The sequence below is a fragment of the Medicago sativa genome, chromosome 7 (genome assembly GCF_051527215.1).
Source record: "Medicago sativa cultivar Bolivia chromosome 7, Bolivia_mono, whole genome shotgun sequence".
Taxonomy (NCBI): domain Eukaryota; kingdom Viridiplantae; phylum Streptophyta; class Magnoliopsida; order Fabales; family Fabaceae; genus Medicago; species Medicago sativa.
The window spans coordinates 35,610,472-35,630,222 of NC_140755.1; the positions used below are offsets into that span (position 1 = coordinate 35,610,472).

At 36.3% G+C, this 19,751-nt stretch overlaps 2 long non-coding RNA genes across 2 annotated transcripts; both read left to right on the top strand.

Moving 5' to 3' along the window:
* The first annotated feature begins 378 nt into the window (after positions 1–378).
* Positions 379–994, top strand: LOC146905923 (uncharacterized). Its single transcript, XR_015019815.1, has 3 exons — positions 379–568; positions 660–757; positions 867–994. It is a non-coding gene; the product is annotated as an uncharacterized LOC146905923 (long non-coding RNA).
* A 1,315-nt stretch (positions 995–2,309) lies between these two features.
* On the top strand, positions 2,310–6,726 carry LOC146905924 (uncharacterized). Its single transcript, XR_015019816.1, has 3 exons — positions 2,310–6,300; positions 6,392–6,489; positions 6,599–6,726. It is a non-coding gene; the product is annotated as an uncharacterized LOC146905924 (long non-coding RNA).
* Positions 6,727–19,751: the final 13,025 nt, after the last annotated feature.

The window sequence follows — 19,751 nt, forward strand, 5'->3', positions numbered from 1 at the left end:
GCTGACAATGCATATTCATCATATATTTATGTGTTATGTCATAGAGCCTTGGTATAGACTGTCAAGAACTAGAAAGAATATAGAAGTAAATAGTCAAGAACTAGCAAGCTAGAAAAAAGTCACTGTAACATCCCGCCTGTCAGTATCGGTATTTTACCAGTCGATCGTGCCAGAGGAATAAAGTTTAAGGAAAATAAGTTAATGGAAAATATTTCATGACATGTCAGCTTTTACGGGAAAAGTATCAGAGTCATATTTAACACGTTTAAGACAAAGGGTATTTTGGTAATTTCACGTCAAGGGAGTATTTAAGTGTTTTTGGGGCCAAAAATCTTCATAATTCTTTTCCTTTCTCTTTCTAGGGTTTGAATTGGGGAAAATTGCTCTCCCATCTCTCTTCTTCCACGCCTCCTCCTCTCTTTCTTTTCCTCTATCCTTTCCAATTTCTTCCATCTATGATAAGGCTTTATCATATGATCTTCCAACTCACCATAATCATATGAAGCTTGGGTTAAGTTGTCTTTCTCTTCTCCTCCACCAATCCTTCCCAAATCTTCATCTTTTCTTGGTAAGTTTTAGGCTATGATTCTTTATAGTCTCATAAGCTTAAGGAAGCTTTGATTTTGTTTGATTCTCAACTTTTCCTTTCCTCCATGAAGCTAGGGTTTGATGTTGGATTTGAGAGAAGGTTGTGTTGGAAGCTTGAGTTTGTACATGTCATGGTCTAGGCAAGATCAAGGAAACAACATGAACTTTGGTAAGAGATGGTTTTATCACTCCCTTTTTAAGGAAAGAATTTCATGAGTTAGGTTTTGTTTATGTTATGGTTTCATTGATTAATTCAAGTAAGGTTATTTCATGATTAGGCAAGGATCATGTTGTCTTGGATTACAAGGAAATAAGAAGAAAGCATGTGGATTAAAAGCTAGGGTTTTGAAGTATGAAGTGGAGGTGATGCTTGGAGGCTTAAGAATTTTTGTGCGGCTTGGTTTAGGTGAGTTCCTTAGATAGTTTTCCACCCCTTGGGATTGTGATTTACTTGTGTAAGATAACTATGAATTTCTAGTGTTTTTGTATAAGAAGTTTAGTACCCCTTTTATGCTATGCTTGCAAAACTTGCAAATACTTGCCATACAATGTTTTAGAAGTTTCAAATGTTCATTATAGACATAATATGCTTTGAGTCATTTGTATTTGAGGATTTTGGATCAAAAACACCAATTATGCAGGTCTGGACTGTCTTAACTCGCCACGGCGAGTAAACTGCTCGCCATGGCAAGCAAAACACTCTCCCTGGAGTGCTGCTCGCCACCATACTCGCCACGGCGAGAAGGCGAACTCGCAACGGCGAGTGATGGAGCTCGCAATGGCGAGCTAAGGGTCCAAGCACCCGGTTTGCTCGTTTCAGCCCCTTTTTAACGCACTTCGGTCCAGTTTTCTCGAGCAGTTTTATACTATGTTAAACCCCTCAAGTCATGACATCAAGGCATAAGTATTTAAATGTTTTCTTAAGAAATAAACAAGTATTTGGCAAGTTAACAAAGTATGGCAAAAGAGAGAATTATGAATCGGGTAGCAAGCTAAACCTTAGGAAAGGGAAAGAATATAGAGCCTCGACATAGCTTGTCGAGAACTAGATAGTTATGCATAGAATGTATTTATGCTAAGTGTGAAAAGTTAAATAACTATTCACAAAGAAAGATAAGCAAGCATTAAAATTACCTCTAGATGGATCAATTAGGATCCGAGGTAAGAGAGAGAGCATGTTTAAGTTTATTCTTCATGCATAAGACTAAGAATTACAAGAAAGAAATAAAGAGTGTCATGTCTCTTGTTATCCAAATTGGATTCAAGGGGTTCCCCAAGGGGAATGGTTAAGCCGCAAGGGAGCCGCATTTCACTAAGTTAAGGTGTCGTGTCTTTTGTATACCTTCCAAGGTTGGGTACAAAAGGTTCTCCAAGGGGAATGGGGTAAGCCGTAAGGGACCCGCACGTTCACTAAGGGAGTCCGGTGCGCTCTTGCTAAGCACTTCACCGGTAGTAAGGGATTAACTTCCGGGGTTACTCCACTCGAGACTAATCCATAAAATGAATTCAAGATAACTGTTTGTTACACGCTAACATAATCAAAGAAGTTAACTATGCATTTCTATTATACATGTTTATGTTATGTCGTAGAGCCTTGACGTAGATCGTCAAGAACAAGTAGAGACTTGGCGTAGTTCGTCAAGAAGTAGTAAATAGCACAAATCACTTAGGTGATAAGAGAGGATATGTTATAGATACAACATAATAAGCAAGTAGAAGCAATTAAAGAAAGATATGCCGACGACGATCTTAGGTTACCCCTAATCGTCCGGTTTAGAATCGTGTCATGATAGAAGTTATGAGAGCCTTGATGCATAGAGCGTATCTTGGCATTGCGGTTTTAGATTCCCCTCGACCGCCATGACACGTATAGGAAGAGAAGCCTATAACAAGTTAAGAATATTAAGACGGCCCTAGCAAGCACCGCCGTCTAAGAAAGCAAGTCCCCACACACGTATAATCAACCGTCAGGTTGTAAAGTAGACACGTGGTGACCGTAGGTTTCCCTTGAGGTTGCCTATAGCCTAGGATTAGGTGGAACTCACTGAGACATTATGTCTCATCCCAATCCTTATTTGTTTCAGATATCAGGTGGATTAGCAAGCTAGTAGCCGAATGGATGATATGACAAGTGTTCGTTCGTACTTGCAGCAGGATGGTGTGGATTTTAAAGGATGCTTTTATTATGCTTTAGAAAAGTTAAGTTGTATTATCATCGTACGAACGCCCTTGTTGTCTTTTATATTCATTCGAAGTTTTATTGTTGTAATTTTTAATGTATCCAATACTAAATTAACGCACTTGCTAGACTTTCTAGATACGTCTAGTATGGGTGTTACATTTGGTATCAGAGCAGGTCGATTCAGACCGTGCCTTGGGTCATTAAGTTACAACTAAAGTAGCGGGACCATTGGGTTCTGGGTGAATGTTCTGGTTGTTGTTGTTAGTTGAGCCTGATCAACTCAAATTAGCATTCAACGATTAGAACGGATACCTGAGAGCTGAATAGGTCCTAGGAGGAATGAAGTATGAGACGAAGTTGCACTGAAAGTGTGGAATCAGAAGTAAGAACTCGGAATGAGTATTAGTAAGATTTGATGGTGCCAAAAGGTGGCCGGTAAACCGAGTAGTAGAAGTATGGATCCTCCGGGAATGTAAGGTAAGAATAAGAAGGAACGTTCTGATAATGTTGGGTGAGATGTGGAAGGTACTCGTATACCCGTAAGTAAGAGTTTGGAAAAGACTAAGTGTGATCTGAAGTTTTAGTAAGAGCTGTTGTGGAACAGATTTATTGTAGGGGAAGATAAGGATTTAAGCGAAAGTTTATGATTGTCAGAGCTAAGGCGTTAAATTTCCGATGTGCCGAGAATTGTATCGATATAGGTTGATGGTTGTTGTGCACATATTAAAGAACATTTTACGATGATGGGAATGAATGATATGCATTAGGGTACTTGAGAAATAAGGATTCTATGCAAGGTAATTTTTGGAAAAGAAAGTTGAACTGAAGAAGCTCACCAATAGCGAAACTGAGGCGAGGTTTCTGTTTTTCAGAAAACGGTCAGTTCGTCTCAAGGGTTTGTAGTAACTATTGAAGAGTTATTTTCGTAATAATATTTTAAGTAATGAAAACCTTTATGACAACAAGTGACGAATGCATATCGCACCCTAAGATTTTCAAAAGAAGGAAGCATGAGCAACTATCAACGGAATTGATACGGTTAAGGTAACTTTGGGAGTTAATATGTCAAGGGTCGAGAAAGAGTTCAGATCAAAAGTTTAGAGGTTCCGGTGTTTAGAACGGACGTCACGGAAGTGAAGACATGAAGTAAGAAGTTAAAGTGGTTAAGAGTTATGTTTGATCACATGATTCTTAGGTTTTGGGGAGTATTAATTACCCCCTCGAATCTATGATTTGCTTAATTAATTTACTAAGGCTCGTTATCATGACAAATTTCAATATTTGTGAAATTTATAAGATTTTAGAAAAGATATATGCATATGGATGATTGGAATTGGTGTTCATAAATTTTTTTAAAATGGAAGTTTTGTAGGTATCGGTCGGTTACAACACATGAAAAATAATTTGAACACTCGGAACAAGATTTGATGTCATTTTTGTGTTATCAACTCGTTTCGTGAATTTTATGGTAACGAACGAGATTCAAAATTCAATATTTTATATATAAGAAAGAAACATCAACACCAATGATCTGTGTGCAAATTTTATAAAGTTTCTCCAAGAAGAAAATTAACGAGCTAGCATTAGTAAGATTAAGCAAAGCATAGCATGAGAGAGACGAAGAGGCAAGTAGGAGGTTCATGAAGGGTATGCACGATGTGCAATATAAGCATGCTATGGGAATTTGAGATTTTGCTCAGGAATAAATTTAATATGGTATTGATGTGGCAGAAGTAAATCCACTATTAAGTATGTAAAGTTCAACCATAAGGAAGTGTTATGAGGATACGGTGAGTCTATCATGAGATTATATTTAACAAGGCCTTATGGAAAGCAAGTTGCGACATTGGATGTCACATGAATGGTATTTAGAGGAGTCCAAGAAGATGATAAAGCGTAAGAAAAGAACGTGAAGTCTCACTCATCTCTATGACTTTGAGTATTGGTTAAAGACAACCGGTGGGAATCAGAGTAACGCAACGGAAGTAAATCGGTTAAGTTGTTAAGGGTTTTATCAAGAAAAGAGAAATGATTTATGAGCTAAGCAAGATGAGATTCATACTCTCCGATGCCATAAAGGTTAAATGATAACGATACCTGCTAGGACAATGTTAAACCAAGATTTTATAACTTTTAAAAGTTACGACGTGTATTGAGGGACTTGGAAATGAATTATTTTAAACAATATGATATTTTCATTTTTGAAACCGATGGCACACGTCGTAAGTGAGTAAGTTCACTTAAGACGTGCGGACTTCCGGATCAACTCGTCAGTGACGGGTTTGGACGAGATTCAAATCCTTTTCAAAATAAAGAAACTTGTCCTGTGGTTCGGCAGTACCGTTATCAGCGTGGTTTAAAAATGTTTTCTTTAAAAAGGATATACATATATTCATTCCAAGGATCTGTATACCAATCTTTATGAGGTTTCTTAAAATAAAGAGATAGAACAAGTATCGTTATTATCTAACAATATGTGGCATTTGAAGGTATGTATTGCACAATGGAAAATAAAGTTTGACGACATGGATAACGATGTTCAAAAGGACATCTGAGACGTACAAGTATATGTTAAGGATATTCAAGTGCAAATGGTTTTAGTCGGAAATTAAAAGCATGGGAACTAAGAAACCGGCTTTTGAATGTAAAGTGTAGTGGTAGAATTTGAAGTCGCTTATTCATGCCAAGTCATATGAGTTACCGATGGTTCCAAGTGCATAAAATCATAATAAGATCGGAAGATTTTCCTAAGGCTATGAAAGAAGATTTGTAGAATTGTCTAGTAAGTAATGTAAGTAAGAGATATGTGTCTCAAGATACAAACGAAAGAGTATGTATGAGCTAAATGGCTATACGATAAGTTATTTATGTAAATGTTTTATGCTAAGTGGGTAAGATATGGATTCGAGATGTAGTTCAATATGCTGTAAAGAAAAGTTATGACCATGATGTTTTAAGTTAAGTTAAGACTATGAGAAGAATGATTCTGATGATGTACGGATTATTTTAAGATGTTATGTTCGAATTCGTTATATGTTAAGCGATCTCTAAATTTCGAGGACGAAATTTTTTAAGGGGGGTAGAATGTAACATCCCGCCTGTCAGTATCGGTATTTTACCAGTCGATCGTGCCAGAGGAATAAAGTTTAAGGAAAATAAGTTAATGGAAAATATTTCATGACATGTCAGCTTTTACGGGAAAAGTATCAGAGTCGTATTTAACACGTTTAAGACAAAGGGTATTTTGGTAATTTCACGTCAAGGGAGTATTTAAGTGTTTTTGGGGCCAAAAATCTTCATAATTCTTTTCCTTTCTCTTTCTAGGGTTTGAATTGGGGAAAATTGCTCTCCCATCTCTCTTCTTCCACGCCTCCTCCTCTCTTTCTTTTCCTCTATCCTTTCCAATTTCTTCCATCTATGATAAGGCTTTATCATATGATCTTCCAACTCACCATAATCATATGAAGCTTGGGTTAAGTTGTCTTTCTCTTCTCCTCCACCAATCCTTCCCAAATCTTCATCTTTTCTTGGTAAGTTTTAGGCTATGATTCTTTATAGTCTCATAAGCTTAAGGAAGCTTTGATTTTGTTTGATTCTCAACTTTTCCTTTCCTCCATGAAGCTAGGGTTTGATGTTGGATTTGAGAGAAGGTTGTGTTGGAAGCTTGAGTTTGTACATGTCATGGTCTAGGCAAGATCAAGGAAACAACATGAACTTTGGTAAGAGATGGTTTTATCACTCCCTTTTTAAGGAAAGAATTTCATGAGTTAGGTTTTGTTTATGTTATGGTTTCATTGATTAATTCAAGTAAGGTTATTTCATGATTAGGCAAGGATCATGTTGTCTTGGATTACAAGGAAATAAGAAGAAAGCATGTGGATTAAAAGCTAGGGTTTTGAAGTATGAAGTGGAGGTGATGCTTGGAGGCTTAAGAATTTTTGTGCGGCTTGGTTTAGGTGAGTTCCTTAGATAGTTTTCCACCCCTTGGGATTGTGATTTACTTGTGTAAGATAACTATGAATTTCTAGTGTTTTTGTATAAGAAGTTTAGTACCCCTTTTATGCTATGCTTGCAAAACTTGCAAATACTTGCCATACAATGTTTTAGAAGTTTCAAATGTTCATTATAGACATAATATGCTTTGAGTCATTTGTATTTGAGGATTTTGGATCAAAAACACCAATTATGCAGGTCTGGACTGTCTTAACTCGCCACGGCGAGTAAACTGCTCGCCATGGCAAGCAAAACACTCTCCCTGGAGTGCTGCTCGCCACCATACTCGCCACGGCGAGAAGGCGAACTCGCAACGGCGAGTGATGGAGCTCGCAATGGCGAGCTAAGGGTCCAAGCACCCGGTTTGCTCGTTTCAGCCCCTTTTTAACGCACTTCGGTCCAGTTTTCTCGAGCAGTTTTATACTATGTTAAACCCCTCAAGTCATGACATCAAGGCATAAGTATTTAAATGTTTTCTTAAGAAATAAACAAGTATTTGGCAAGTTAACAAAGTATGGCAAAAGAGAGAATTATGAATCGGGTAGCAAGCTAAACCTTAGGAAAGGGAAAGAATATAGAGCCTCGACATAGCTTGTCGAGAACTAGATAGTTATGCATAGAATGTATTTATGCTAAGTGTGAAAAGTTAAATAACTATTCACAAAGAAATATAAGCAAGCATTAAAATTACCTCTAGATGGATCAATTAGGATCCGAGGTAAGAGAGAGAGAGCATGTTTAAGTTTATTCTTCATGCATAAGACTAAGAATTACAAGAAAGAAATAAAGAGTGTCATGTCTCTTGTTATCCAAATTGGATTCAAGGGGTTCCCCAAGGGGAATGGTTAAGCCGCAAGGGAGCCGCATTTCACTAAGTTAAGGTGTCGTGTCTTTTGTATACCTTCCAAGGTTGGGTACAAAAGGTTCTCCAAGGGGAATGGGGTAAGCCGTAAGGGACCCGCACGTTCACTAAGGGAGTCCGGTGCGCTCTTGCTAAGCACTTCACCGGTAGTAAGGGATTAACTTCCGGGGTTACTCCACTCGGGACTAATCCATAAAATGAATTCAAGATAACTGTTTGTTACACGCTAACATAATCAAAGAAGTTAACTATGCATTTCTATTATACATGTTTATGTTATGTCGTAGAGCCTTGACGTAGATCGTCAAGAACAAGTAGAGACTTGGCGTAGTTCGTCAAGAAGTAGTAAATAGCACAAATCACTTAGGTGATAAGAGAGGATATGTTATAGATACAACATAATAAGCAAGTAGAAGCAATTAAAGAAAGATATGCCGACGACGATCTTAGGTTACCCCTAATCGTCCGGTTTAGAATCGTGTCATGATAGAAGTTATGAGAGCCTTGATGCATAGAGCGTATCTTGGCATTGCGGTTTTAGATTCCCCTCGACCGCCATGACACGTATAGGAAGAGAAGCCTATAACAAGTTAAGAATATTAAGACGGCCCTAGCAAGCACCGCCGTCTAAGAAAGCAAGTCCCCACACACGTATAATCAACCGTCAGGTTGTAAAGTAGACACGTGGTGACCGTAGGTTTCCCTTGAGGTTGCCTATAGCCTAGGATTAGGTGGAACTCACTGAGACATTATGTCTCATCCCAATCCTTATTTGTTTCAGATATCAGGTGGATTAGCAAGCTAGTAGCCGAATGGATGATATGACAAGTGTTCGTTCGTACTTGCAGCAGGATGGTGTGGATTTTAAAGGATGCTTTTATTATGCTTTAGAAAAGTTAAGTTGTATTATCATCGTACGAACGCCCTTGTTGTCTTTTATATTCATTCGAAGTTTTATTGTTGTAATTTTTAATGTATCCAATACTAAATTAACGCACTTGCTAGACTTTCTAGATACGTCTAGTATGGGTGTTACAGTCACTTTTGTGGCAAGAGATGATATGTTGTTAGATGCAACATATTCAAGTAAGCAAATAAGCAAGTTCAGAGAATTATACCGACGATGATCATAGGTTTCCCCTAATCGTCCGGTTTAGAGTTGTGTCATGACTTTAGCAAGTGAAGACATTGATGCGTAAATCGTATCTTGGCATTGAGGTTTTAGTTTCCCCTTAACCGCCATGACACGTGTAAGATAAGAAGCCTATAACAAGTAAGATAAGCCTATGACGGGTTTAGCATGCACTACCGTCTAGGGAAGCAAGACTCCACACACGTATAATCAACCGTCAGGTTGTATTGTAGACACGTGGCGACCGTAGGTTTCCCCCGAGGTTGCCTATAGCCCAGGGTTAGGTGGAACTCACTGAGACATTATGTCTCATTCCAATCCTTATTTGTTTCAGATATCAGGATGGATAGCAAGCTAGTAGCCGGATAGACGTTGCGACAAGTGTTTGTTCTTACCCGATGCAAGATGATGAGGATATTCAAGGATGTACTTTTACCATTTTAGAAAAGTTGAGTTGTAAACTTATTGTACGAACACATTTGTTGTATTTGCCATTCATTCGAAGTTTTTATTGTTGTAAAATTTTAATGTATCCAGTACTAAACTAATGCACATGCTAGACTTTCTAGATACGTCTAGTATGGGTGTTACAGACACCAACATTTAGTTATATATATATATATATATATATATATATATATATATATATATATCTTTAGAATCCTTCATAATCTTCTTATTGTTCTTCTTCTTCTTCTTAAAGTTTCTTCTTAACTAAGAAAGTTTACATGAACAATCAAAACGATTAATTTGTTAATTAAAACACCTATAATGAAAGACAATAGGAAAAGAACAGAATGAGAGAACCATTCCAACTCCAACCCCAAAACTGACGAGGCTTTGAATTAGTTATTTCCAAAAACTTTCAACACAAGTCAAAAAGGGAGAAAGAAGAAAAGGGTTAATTTCATGGACCAAAAAAAAAAAAAGAAGATGAAGGGAAGAATGACTCGTCAACACAAGTCAAAGAGGGAGAGAGAAGAAAATGATTCGAAGTTTCAGAATACCTTTCAGTGTGTAGAATGCAATATATGTGAGCTCTCTATTTATAGAAAAAATTCACAACTAATATATGAGAAACTTTGGGAACAAGTAATTCACATATTAGATCTAGTACAAAAATATCTCAAAATCAGTACCAAATATATCATATTGAGTACAAAAGATATATTATTGAGTGCCAAAATATATGTCTAATCACTTACGAAAATATATTAGATTGCATACCAAAATATATCAGGATGTGTTCCAAAATATTGTAACGAAATTTGGCGACTATGAAAAAACTTTCTAATAATGACTAAATTAATTATTTCATTTGAAATTTCCAAATAATAAAATATATATCAATATATATTTTTCAAATAATTTAAGGGTTAAATATGTTTTTAGTCCCTACAAAATCATGAATTTTTAAGGTTAGTCCCTACGAAATTTTAATGGTAATTTTAGTCCTCCAAAATATTTTAGTTTGTAAAAATAGTCTCTATTTTGAAAACATTTTACAAAAATTGGATAATTTTAGTCCTCCAAAATAGTCCCTATACAATGCAAATAGGGACTAAAAGTGAATAAAAAATTTCAGGGAGGGACTAAAAACATATTTAACCCATAATTTAATATCGACAAATTTCCACTCAATTTATTATTAATTCTGAAAGGAACAAATTGGAACAATAAAAATAGAATTTGAGGTCTTTTAGAAAAAATTTCTCAAATTTGTTTTGTTCTTTGAGCATATTTGAAAATGAGTGAAGACATATTATGGTCCCGGGGCCAAGTCATAGACAAAAAAAAAAAAGACCAATTTTTGTTTTATTTTATTCTTCAAAATATGGGTCAAATTTATCCCTTAAAATATACACACACGTTAGCGTAGTAAAAAGAGAGGTCAGACGGGCATGGTAGTGCCATTCCTTCCGCTAGTTTATTATAAAAAATGTGCTCCCATTTTACTCGGTAACTCGGGATATTTTTTTTATTTTCCAGAAATTTTGGTTCATCAAACATTATTGCTTATGTGACTCATGGAATTTTTCAAAATAAATCATGGGAATGCTTGGTTCTTGATAAATAAATTCATATGATATATTAATAAATTAATAACAATAATTCATCAACTTATTAATACAAAATAAATAAACATGTTAACATGTGATTGGAATAAAAATTTAGATTGATTATCATATTGGTCACAATCTATTATGAAACTAACTTGTGTTAAAGGTACTCAATCTTACACCAAGTTAAAATATTACTGAACCTAGTATTGCTTTAAAGATTTCTCTTCTTACATTCAGTAATTTTTCATATAAGTTTTTGTAAAAACAATTTATCAAGTCACAAGTTAGTTCTATCAGTTGCCACAATCATGCTTTTAGGTGGAATTTATCTCCAAGAAATTATATACAATTGTAGAACTTGATAGTAAGTAACACCCACAACGTGGTACAGTAACAGTGGCGGAGCCTGGCCGACCCGGACTTAAGCGGGATGAGTCGGACCACCGGACTGTTACAGGTACTATCGTTAATAAGAGGAACCGAATCACATCGGAATGAGAGGGATCCGGAGGCCGTGTAGGTATGGGACTACATGGTTGAAGGAAGGCTTATAAGAATTGTTAGGTACTACCCATATCAACAAGATGCATCTTCTTTTCGGTAGCTCAATCCATAGGAACTCCACAGTTAAGCGTGCTTGGCTTGGAGTAGTACTAGGATGGGTGACCTACCGGGAAGTTTCCTGGTAAGCATGTGAGTGAGGACAAAGCATGTTGAAAAGACTCGTGTTGGTTTGTGGGGTTAGTCGGCAATCCTGAAAGCAGTCTGGGATTTTACACTTGGTATCAGAGCAGACCTCTCCCAATACGGTGTGGTTCGGGGACGAACCAGGCGGAAGTTGGTGGGCATGTAACACCCACAACGTGGTACAGTAACAGTGGCGGAACCAGGCCGGCCCCAGACTTAAGCGGGATGAGTCGGACCACCGGACTGTTACAGGTACTATCGTTAATAAGAGGAACCGAATCACATCGGAATGAGAGGGATCCGGAGGCCGTATAGGTATGGGACTACATGGTTGAAGGAAGGCTTATAAGAATTGTTAGGTACTACCCATATCAACAAGATGCATCTTCTTTTTGGTAGCTCAATCCATAGGAACTCCACAGTTAAGCGTGCTTGGCTTGGAGTAGTACTAGGATGGGTGACCTACCGGGAAGTTTCCCGGTAAGCATGTGAGTGAGGACAAAGCATGCTGAAAAGACTCGTGTTGGTTTGTGGGGTTAGTCGGCAATCCTGAAAGCAGTCTGGGATGTTACATATACACAAAAGTGAAAAGGAGATACCAACATTTAGTTATATATATATATATATATATATATATATATATATTTCTTTAGAATCCTTCATAATCTTCTTATTGTTCTTCTTCTTAAAGTTTCTTCTTAACTAAGAAAGTTTACATGAACAATCAAAACGATTAATTTGTTAATTAAAACACCTATAATGAAAGACAATAGGAAAAGAACAGAATGAGAGAACCATTCCAACTCCAACCCCAAAACTGACGAGGCTTTGAATTAGTTATTTCCAAAAACTTTTTCCGTAACTAATCAAAAGATTCGTCAGCCTTGGAGTTGGTGCTGGAATAGTTCTCTCTCACTCTATTTTTTCCTCATATTTTTCATCATAGGAGTTTAAATTCTCAAATTAAATGTTTTTATTTTTCTTGGACACATACTTGCTTAAGAAGAAGAAGAAGAAGGTAAGGATGGATTCTGAGAACTATATATATAATTAGTTATATGTTCGTATCTCCCTTTCTAACATCTAACTTCTGCAAGAATTGAGGAAGAATATTTTTAAGATCATTCTGATTATATCGAAAAAGGGACTATGATCTATAAGGGTATATGGTCTTAAGAACACTCTTAATTTCGAAGGAAAAAAAATGAAGGGAAGAAAACTTCTTCAACACAAGTCAAAAAGGGGGAAAGAAGAAAAGGGTTAATTTCATGGACCAAAAAAAAAAAAAAAGAAGATGAAGGGAAGAATGACTCGTCAACACAAGTCAAAGAGGGAGAGAGAAGAAAATGATTCGAAGTTTCAGAATACCTTTCAGTGTGTAGAATGCAATATATGTGAGCTCTCTATTTATAGAAAAAATTCACAACTAATATATGAGAAACTTTGGGAACAAGTAATTCACATATTAGATTTAGTACAAAAATATCTCAAATTCAGTACCAAATATATCATATTGAGTACAAAAAATATATTATTGAGTGCCAAAATATATGTCTAATCACTTACGAAAATATATTAGATTGCATACCAAGATATATCAGGATTTGTTCCAAAATATTGTAACGAAATTTGGCGACTATGAAAAAACTTTCTAATAATGACTAAATTAATTATTTCATTTGAAATTTCCAGATAATAAAATATATATCAATATATATTTTTCAATTAATTTAAGGGTTAAATATGTTTTTAGTCCCTACAAAATCATGAATTTTTAAGGTTAGTCCCTATGAAATTTTAATGGTAATTTTAGTCCTCCAAAATATTTTAGTTTGTAAAAATAGTCTCTATTTTGAAAACATTTTACAAAAATTGGATAATTTAGTCCTCCAAAATATTTTAGTTTGTAAAAATAGTCTCTATTTTGAAAACATTTTACAAAAATTGGATAATTTTAGTCCTCCAAAATAGTCCCTATACAATGCAAATAGGGACTAAAAGTGAATAAAAAATTTCAGGGAGGGACTAAAAACATATTTAACCCATAATTTAATATTGACAAATTTCCACTCAATTCATTATTAATTCTGAAAGGAACAAATTGGAACAATAAAAATAAAATTTGAGGTCTTTTAGAAAAAATTTCTCAAATTTGTTTTGTTCTTTGAGCATATTTGAAAATGAGTGAAGACATATTCTGGTCCCGGGGCCAAGTCATAGACAAAAAAAAAAGACCAATTTTTGTTTTATTTTATTCTTCAAAATATGGGTCAAATTTATCCCTTAAAATATACACACACGTTAGCGTAGTAAAAAGAGAGGTCAGACGGGCATGGTAGTGCCATTCCTTCCGCTAGTTTATTATAAAAAATGTGCTCCCATTTTACTCGGTAACTCGGGATTTTTTTTTTATTTTCCAGAAATTTTGGTTCATCAAACATTATTGCTTATGTGACTCATGGAATTTTTCAAAATAAATCATGGGAATGCTTGGTTCTTGATAAATAAATTCATATGATATATTAATAAATTAATAACAATAATTCATCAACTTATTAATACAAAATAAATAAACATGTTAACATGTGATTGGAATAAAAATTTAGATTGATTATCATATTGGTCACAATCTATTATGAAACTAACTTGTGTTAAAGGTACTCAATCTTACACCAAGTTAAAATATTACTGAACCTAGTATTGCTTTAAAGATTTCTCTTCTTACATTCAATAATTTTTCATATAAGTTTTTGTAAAAACAGTTTATCAAGTCACAAGTTAGTTCTATCTGTTGCCACAATCATGCTTTTAGGTGGAATTTATCTCCAAGAAATTATATACAATTGTAGAACTTGATATATACACAAAAGTGAAAAGGAGATACTGTAACATCCCGCCTGTCGGTATCGGTATATTACCCGTTAATCGTGCCAGAGGAAATAATTCATGGAAAGTGGGTTAATAGTTAATATTTTATGACATGTCAGCATAACACGGAAAAGTATCGGTGTCGAATTTAACACGCTTAAGACAAGGGCATTTTGGTAATTGCACGGGAAAGGATATTTATTTGGATTAGGTTCCAAAATATCTCATTCTTCATCTTCTTTCTCTCTCTAAGTTTGGCAAAACTTTCCTCCTCCTTCTCTCTACTCTCCATCGCCCTCTTCCTCTCTTCCTCACAATCAATCCTTTTCAAATTTTCTTCTTTAAGTGGTAAGAATTAACCCTAGGTTCCTTCAAGATCATAGAGAAGTATATAAACTTGGGTTTTGGTTTGAATCTCTTTTTTATCTCTTTAGAAACTCATTTCCTCTTTTCTTTCAAATCATCAATTTCTCCAAGTTTGTTTAAGAAGAGGAGTCAAGCAAGGATGCTAGCAACTTAGTAAAAAGGAAACAACTATGGATTGATTAGAGGTTTGGTGGTTGGTTGAATCAATAAGCTAGGGTTTGTTATTTGATAAAGTGGAAGCTCGAGTTACTTAGGTCATGGTTTCAAGTTTGGTTCAAGTGAAGCAATGTTTTCTCAAGAGATCATAAGTATAAGAGAGTTTGGTAGAAAAGCTAAACATCAAGGAATGATCAAGAGTTAGGGTTTTGTTGTGTGAAGTGATGTGATGCTTGTGAGCTAGGGGATCAAGTGCAAACATTTAAGGTGAGTTCCTTAGATAGATTAACTCCCTTGGTTTATGTGTTTTTCTCTTGTAAGATAGCTATAAATTTTCTAGGGTTTACACATAGAAAAGTTACCCCTTTTATGTCATGCAACATTACACATGTGAATACTTGCTCAATGACTCTTTTATAAGTTGTATATGATCTCTAGTGCCATGATATGCCTTGGAATGCTTGGAATTGAGGTTTTTGAGTGGAAAATACCAATTTTGACAGTTCTGGACTGTCATAGCTCGCCACGGCGAGCAAATAGCTCTTGAGGCTAGCTTGAAGGCCGAATGGGGGTGTTCACTCGCCTCCTACTCGCAGCTGCGAGCAGGTGCTCGCCTTCCACACAAGATCACTCGCCATGGCGAGCAAACAGTGGGGCAGCTCATTGTTTGTTCGCTTTCGGGTGGTTCTGGCGTTTCGCAAGCGGTTCTTTTCAAACAATCTTTTAAAAGTATAATCCCTCAATCATGATTCCAAGGCATAGGTTGTAAAAAGGTTTTCTTGAAGGTAAAGCCAGTATTTTCTTTGTGTAGTATAGCATGGCATATGAGCGAAGTAATGACTTTACGAGCGGGTAGCAAGATAAACTTAAAGGAAAGGGAAGAACTAGAGCCTCGGTATAGTTATCGAGAACTAGAATTGTTAGAAAGAAATAGAATGCTATGCATTAGTAATATGCTTGATAAGACGCAAGGTAATGTGAGTATTATATTTGCATAGAAGCAAGTGCCACACGAGTATGGCAAGACGTGAATCGATTTCACATCCATTCACAAAGTAAGTTAAGCAAGCATATAAGTTTAACTCTAGTGGGATCGTTTAAGGATCCGAGGTATAAGAGATTGTATGTATAGATTTAACCTTCATTCATGCATAAGACCAAGTTTTAAGAAGAGTGTTATGTCTCTTGAATTCCTTCCAAGGTTGGATTCAAGGGGTTCCCCAAGGGGAATGGTTAAGCCGAGAGGGAGCCGCATTTCACTAAGTTATGGTGCCGTGTCTTTTGTATTCCATCCAAGGATGGGTACAACAGTTTCTCCAAGGAGAATGGGGTAAGCCGTAAGGGACCCGCACGTTCACTAAGGGAGTCCGGTGCGCTATTGCAAAGCATTTTCACCGGTAGTAAGGGATTAACTTCCGGGGTTACTCCACTAGGGAATAATCCGTAAAATGAACTCAGAGAAGTTGTCTGTTACACGCTAACATAATCAATGAAGCTGACAATGCATATTCATCATATATTTATGTGTTATGTCATAGAGCCTTGGTATAGACTGTCAAGAACTAGAAAGAATATAGAAGTAAATAGTCAAGAACTAGCAAGCTAGAAAAAAGTCACTTTTGTGGCAAGAGATGATATGTTGTTAGATGCAACATATTCAAGTAAGCAAATAAGCAAGTTCAGAGAATTATACCAACGACGATCATAGGTTTCCCCTAATCGTCTGGTTTAGAGTTGTGTCATGACTTTAGCAAGTGAAGACATTGATGCGTAAATCGTATCTTGGCATTGCGGTTTTAGTTTCCCCTTAACCGCCATGACACGTGTAAGATAAGAAGCCTATAACAAGTAAGATAAGCCTATGACGGGTTTAGCATGCACTACCGTCCAGGGAAGCAAGACTCCACACACGTGTAATCAACCGTCAGGTTGTATTGTAGACTCGTGGCGACCGTAGGTTTCCCCCGAGGTTGCCTATAGCCTAGGGTTAGGTGGAACTCACTGAGACATTATGTCTCATTCCAATCCTTATTTGTTTCAGATATCAGGATGGATATCAAGCTAGTAGCCGGATAGACGTTGCGACAAGTGTTTGTTCGTACCCGATGCAAGATGATGAGGATATTCAAGGATGTACTTTTACCATTTTAGAATAGTTGAGTTGTAAACTTATTGTACGAACACATTTGTTGTATTTTCCATTCATTCGAAGTTTTTATTGTTGTAAAATTTTAATGTATCCAGTACTAAACTGATGCACATGCTAGACTTTCTAGATACGTCTAGTATGGGTGTTACAATTGGTATCAGAGCAGGTCGATTCAGACCGTGCCTTGGGTCAGTAAGTCGCAACTAAGGTAGTGGGACCATTGGGTTCCGGGTAAATGTTTTAATTGTCGTTGTTAGTTGAGCCTGATCAACTCAATTTAACATTCGACGATTAGAACGGATGCCTGAGAGCTGAATAGGACCCAGGAGGAATGAAGTAAGAGATGAAGTTGCATCGAAAAGTAAGAACTCGGGATGAGTATTAGTAAGAGTTTGTCGTGCCAAAAAGTGGCCGGTGAACTAAGAAGTGGAAGTATAGATCCTCCGGGAAGGTAAAGTTAAGAAGGAACGTTCCGACTATGTTGGGAAAGATGTGGAAGGTACTCGTATACCCGTAATTAATGTTTGCAAATGACTAAGTATGATCAGAAGATTCAGTAGGAGCCGTGGTTTGAACAGATTTATTGTGCAGGAAGGAATTGTATTTCGGAACGTAAGCGCAAGACTGCAAGTTAGAAAGAAGTCGACGTTGTTGACTGAATTAGCAGGCTCTCAGGGATATCATTATGTGAATCAGGTTATAGATTTGTAAGTTCAGAGTGGACAAATTTCTAGTGTTCTGAAAGTGCGTTAAGTCGCAAGGTAGCGAGGCAAGTTACTCGTAGTAGAAGAAGTTAAGGGTTTAAGCGAAAGTTTATGTTGTCAGGACTAAGGCATTGATTTCCAATGTGCTGAGAACTGTATCGAAGTAAGTTGATGGTTGTCGTGCATATATAGTAGAATATTTTACGATGATGGGAATGAATGGAAATTGAGCTGAAGGAACTCGCCAATAGCGAACGTGGAACAAAATTTCAGTTTTTCGAAAATTGTCAATTTGTTCCTAGGATCTATAATAGCTAATGGGGAGTTGTCTTCACAATCTTTTATGTAACAAAAACCTTTTATGACATCAAGTGATGAATGCATATCACATCCTAAGGTTTTCAAGGGAAAAGGCATGAGCAACTATTAACGAAAATTGATACGGTTAAGGTAGCTTTGGAAGTTAATGTGTCAAGGGGCGAGAAAGAGTTCATACCAAGAGTTTAGAGGTTCTAGTATTGAGAATGGATGTCACGGAAGTGAATACATGAGTAAGAATTAAAGTGGTGCGGAGCTATAAGAAATCAGAAGGTTCTTGGATTTTGTGAAAATATGATGTATCCCTCGAATCTATGTTTTGCTTAATTAACTTGCTAAAGCTCGTTAGGATATTGAATCATAAAGTTTACGAGATTTTAGAAAGATATATGCGTATGGGTGATTGAAGTTGACATTTCTGGAATTCAAGAGAAATTTTTTTTTGCAGGTACCGGTTGTTACGACTCGCGTAGAGTATACTAAACTCACTAGGACTAAGATTTGATGGCACGTATATGTTGTCAACTTGTCCTGTGAATTTAGAGTAACAACTGGGGCTTAGGTTCAGTATATTTTATAAACGTATATAGTGGAAAATCATCAACGTCAATAACCCATGTGCTAAATTACAAGGTTTCCTTTGAAAGAACAATCAACAAGCAAGCATAGGTACGATTAAGCAAAACGTAGTAAGAGAGAATACGAAGGCACCATGTTAGATGCATAAGGCATATATGTTCAAGTACGAGATGAGTTTACCACAGAAAGTCAGAAGACAAATCATGGAAGTAGTAAGTATGTAGTAACAAAGATGTACTCTTTGAGTTGAGATTTCTCGAGAATAAGTGTAAGCAGGGCATTTATATGTAAAGAGAAAAGTTTATCTGGAGATTCAATAATATGAGCAAAGGCTAGAACAAGGTTGCAGTGTTGGTTACAACATAGAAAGTTTTGAGAAGAGTTCAAGAAGATATTAATGAAAAGATAGAAGGAGTGTGAAGTTCACCCATTTCAACGGACTAGAGTATTGGTTAGAGCCATCCGAAGGGAATCAGAGTTGCGCCGCGGAAATTAACCGATAAAGTTGTGGACGGTGACCATGGAACATGGAATGTTGTAGTAAGGATCTTCGCGAAGAATGTCTGGGAAAGTAATATAAGTTTTAATAAGAAGTACTATGAGACGAACAAGGAATTCTCGATGTAGCAAGCAAGTAGTGATGATTAAGGTAAAAGAATAAGAAAAGTATCCTCACTTAAGTATGACAAAGAAGACTAGAGTTATCACGGATGATGTAGTCGGGTTGTTTAATGGATGTTGTCGAATATGTAGAAAAGCATATGCTATTATATTGGAGTAAAGTTCATGAATTATACACGAAAAGTACATACCCTCATATACCAAACTTGTTGAATGATAACGATACTTTCTAGAAAAGCGACAAGCTATGTTTGAAATTTTCATAAAGTTAAGATTGGTATTAAGGAACTTGGGAACGAAACTGTTTTAAAAGTATGATATTAAACGTTGATGAAACCGATGAGTGCGCCGTAAGTGAGCAAGCTCACTTAAGACGTACAGACTTCAGGACCAACTTGATATGGACAAGTTTGGGGCGAGATATTAAACCTTTTTAATAAAATTTAGAGACTCGTCCTGTGGTTCTGAAGTACCATTGCAAAC